Here is a 4,884-nt window from a genome sequence, read left to right on the forward strand (position 1 = left end):
CCAGCAAACTGCACAGCAAGAGCACCACACTGCTTCTTTCCCCTCTTAGTTGGTTCTCTTTTATAATTACCGTTAAAGTGTTTTCTGGAGCTTGCCCATGAATTCCACTGCTGCCACCCCTGTCCCACCCCACCCAGACTTCTGCTTATGGCTTTACAATTCAAAGGGCTAATTGCCAGATGCAGAGGCTCATGCATTTTTCATTGCCAGTGATTTGGGCAAATCCCAACGGGCCAGCAATATATTCATGAATTCGCTCAAGGGCACATACCTGACAGACGACGTACATAATATTTTGAACTGTTCAACCAGTTATTTTTAACGAAGCTGAGGAGCAGGTTTCATACTAATGCAAGATTAGAATTAGAAAAACAAAATGCAGGCATTGCAATATTTCTGCATGGAGAGGCAGCTGAGAATTAAAGAATTAACATGAGGCTTTATTCATGGTTACTGTTGTTGCTGTTGCTGTTTTTCCCGCAGGAAAAGACTCATCTTACTAGGAGAAATAATGACAAAATGCATATTGTGTGTGTGGAAATATTGGCATGCAATCTAAAAGCACAATAGGTGAATGCATCATTCTAAAGCCAACTGTACGCTGAGGGCAGGAAATGATATTAAATTGCAGGATCAATAAAAATAAAACAGAACACAAAGCAGCAGAACATGCACATTAATATTTCCAGAGATTTTAAACAGAAATGATCACCTCCCCCCATTTTTAGGAATTCAGTTTGAAAAGGGGCAAAGAAATCGCACAATGCTATTTAAATTGACATTGCATTTTCCACTGACCTGATCTGTGTGTGCATGTTGGTTTAACAGACACTCAGCCTATAGGAAACATTGCCATTCCAACAACTGTTGAGTCTGTTAATGAAAGGTTTAAGAATCAGGTGTTTGCCAAAATATACTATATGTAGCACAGCTATGCCAAGGGGGTAAGAGGTAAATTTGGGAAGGGTGAAGACCAGAAATCATGCTCTATGGAACACAGGAAGGAAAGAGAGGGAAGTGCAAAATTCAGAGAGCATACTTGCCAAAGGAGAAAGGTAAAGAAAGAAATAAGGTAAAGGTAAAGGGACCCCTGACCATTAGGTCCAGTCGTGGCCAACTCTGGGCTTGCGGAGCTCATCTCGCTTTATTGGCCAAGGGAGCCGGCATACAGCTTCCGGGTCATGTGGCCAGCATGACTAAGCCACTTCTGGCGAACCAGAACAGCGCACGGAAATGCCGTTTACCTTCCCACCGGAGCAGTACCTATTTATCTACTTGCACTTTGACGTGCTTTTGAACTGCTAGGTTGGCAGAAGCAGGGGCCAAGCAATGGGAGCTCACCCCGTCATGGGGATTCGAACCGTCAACCTTCTGATCAGCAAGTCCTAGGCTCTGTGGTTTAACCAACAGCGCCACCTGCATCCCTAAAGAAAGAAATAGGGAGAAACAAAAGAATTGCCCAGTTGGGATCAGCCTTGTCTTGGTAAGGGTTGCTCTTGGAAGAAACAGGTCCACACTTTGGGGGTACTCCTGGATTCAACACTATCACAAATGCTTTTTTCCAGCACTGGCTGGTTCTCCAGCTACAGCCCCTTTTGGGCAGAGAGGACTTGGCTGTGATAACTTGGCCCAGTGTGATAACTTCCATATTTGATTATTGCAGTGCACTCTACATGGGGCTGCCCTCAAAGGTGACCCAAAAACTTCCTTTGGTCCCAAATGCAGCATGCAGATCATTGTCTAAGGTTCCACTTACATCACATATAACCCCTGTCTTAAAACAGTTGTGTTGGTTGATAATTCATTTCCAGGGCCAATTCAAAGTGTTTAAAGCCCTGAACAACTCAAACCCTAAATATCTGAAAGAGCACCTCCTTCCTACATACTCTTTTGGGTGTTAAGATCAGCAGAAGGGACTCTCTTGGTAGCTCCACCACCCTCAGAAACTTGTTGTGGAACTCAGTTTTCATTATACAGTTCTACACCTTCATTTTACTGTTGCTGAATGCTGAAGGCACACTTTTTACACTTATAATTGTGTATTTTCAGGACTCGTCCTATTTTTTGTGATTGGGGCATGCTTGTTGTGCTGCATTCTGGCATGGTGAATTAACTGTGCACAGTCCCTCTTTACAACTTGTTCTCCAGACTCCCTCCTCCTTTTCTTGTACAGTGGTACCTCGGGTTACATACACTCCAGGTTACAGACTCCGCTAACCCAGAAATAGTACCTAGGGTTAAGAACTTTGCTTCAGGATGAGAACAGAAATCGTGCTCTGGCGGTGCGGCGGCAGCAGGAGGCCCCATTAGCTAAAGTGGTGCTTCAGGTTAAGAAAGTTTCAGGTTAAGTACGGACCTCCAGAACGAATTAAGTGCTTAACCCAAGGTACCACTGTATTATGGCTTCCAATGGCTTTATTGACAGCATTGTTAAAATATTTCTGCAAACCATCCTGGGATCCTAAGCAATGAAGGGCAGTTAACAATTTGAGCAAATAAATGATCTGACCCATTCTAAACAGGTTTCGCTGTAATTAAAAGTAAATGCTAGTCTACACAACATGAACTCTGAGCCAGCTCTCCTTGGGACAAGGCCAATGCAAGACTGTGTGCCGTGCATATTATTCTGTTATCTGACCACACACTGGATGGTGAATGAGTGATGAATTTTGCAGTGGGTTTTTGCATGTCGATATCCAGCACTTCCCCCATTCCCAGTGATAACCCCAGAATGGCTGGGGTTGTTGTTGTTAAATTGTTGTTGTTGTTTAGTCGTTTAGTCGTGTCCGACTCTTCGTGACCCCATGGACCAGAGCACGCCAGGCACTTCTGTCTTCCACTGCCTCCCGCAGTTTGGTCAAACTCATGCTGGCAGCTTCGAGAACACTGTCCAACCATCTCGTCCTCTGTCGTCCCCTTCTCCTTGTGCCCTCCATCTTTCCCAACATCAGGGTCTTTTCCAGGGAGTCTTCTCTTCTCATGAAGTGGCCAAAGTATTGGAGCCTCAGCTTCACGATCTGTCCTTCCAGTGAGCACTCAGGGCTGATTTCCTTCAGAATGGATAGGTTTGATCTTCTTGCAGTCCATGGGGCTCTCAAGAGTCTCCTCCAGCACCATAATTCAAAAGCATCAATTCTTCGGCGATCAGCCTTCTTTATGGTCCATATTATTAAATAGAACATCCCTATTTTCATTGGAGAACTGTTGGAGGGTATGCATGGAGTATGGATCTTCCTCTGATATATAGCCAGCTAAGCCTCCCTTCATTGCTTGAACAAGACTGAGGAGAATGAGACCTTCTGCAGTGGCAAACCATTACAGCCTGGCCTCATAATACAGAACACATTTTCCTTGGCAGGCGTAGGCGTTCATCTTATTATTCAATCAAGCTTATTTTTAAACAGAGGGAAACGATTTCGCGAATTGGTATTTGCAGCCTGTTAACATTTGCATGCAATTGACAGGCAAATGTGAGGCTGTCTAAAGCAAAATAATCATTTAGTCAAGCCGTATCCTTAAAACATTCCCCCCCATTAGCATTTAATGTAAAAAGCAAGCATTTGAATATGCTGCCTGACGCATCCTTTTCACCAGCTTATTCAGCACCACCATAGATGAGGCGCAGACAAAGTCGAACTGCTGTTTTGCCATTTTTCATCATTGACAATGTCACTATACCTTCTGTGAAAGCAGTCTTTCTGGAAGAGCAGGTGCCTGGCAGAGAAGTGGTTCCTAACTGAAAGGAGCAGAATTGCTTTCTCAGATCCATGGGCTTTGCGATTTGGACAAAAAATCAATTTCCAACCATTTGCCCAGGCGAACACCCTTTGTAGGTTTTCTGCTGCTTACTGCCCATAAAGGCCAGAAGACAAGTAAAGCAATACTTAACACTGACAGCTATCTGGCAGCCCACAAATGTGCCACATGGACGCATGCTGGCTTTTCATGCACTTCTATGTGTCTTGCATTTGCAAGGATACATCATCACCTTGCATTGTCAGAGTGACAAGGAAGACACCTGATGACCTCACTTTACAGATGCCTTCTCATGACATTTTTGACAGTGGCTATCAGGTTGCATTATACTAAGGCTCATGGAGGAGAAGCTGTCATGGGCTACTGGCCACAATGGCTATGTTCTGCCTCCACTGTAGTACACCAAATGAGGAGCAAACAAGACAAGATGGAAGGAAAATGGATGTGATGGAAACACAGGGCAGCTTCTGGAGGCATTAAGATGGCATTATCTGCAGCTCCTGGGTTGCCCACCTATGTCCTGAAGGACCAGACTGTCAGTCTGGGGAAGCTTTCAGATCCAGCATTGTCATGCCAGCTCCATTGCAGATGATCAAAGACAACTCTGTTGCCTTCAGCAGCACATAAATTGGTCCCTTCCTGGCTTTATTGGAAATAAATCGCTAAAGTGGGGAAACTTTTCCATACACTGAAAATGTTTGCAGACAGTGCTCCCCTTTCAGCTCAGTTTCCTGTGCTACTCGTTGTGAGATCCCAGTAAGGGAAAAGGTAATGGACCCCATGATTGTTAAGTCCAGTCAAAGGCAACTATGGGATTGCGTTGTAAGCCGCCTTGAGAACTGACAGGTAAAAAGGCAAGGTAAAAATAAAAATGTAGTACTTGGGTATTGAAGCACAAATGAAAAATGTCCCAGAAGATATGGGCTTAAAATAGGGTGAGAGAAGGAATAAAAAAATATGAGGATGTAGAGCTCTGCCTGGAGGTTCCCCTAAACTGTGCTTTAGTATGAAAACAGAAGCATGATAAGGAATGGTGGAAGGAAAAAGGGGCCATGTTGTGTTGAGTTGTTCACAACCTCCCCCTGTCAGAACAGTAAGATCCATGCAGGTCCCATAAGGACTATGAGG

The sequence above is a fragment of the Podarcis melisellensis genome, assembly GCF_964234715.1.
Source record: "Podarcis melisellensis genome assembly, chromosome: 2".
Lineage (NCBI taxonomy): Eukaryota > Metazoa > Chordata > Lepidosauria > Squamata > Lacertidae > Podarcis > Podarcis melisellensis.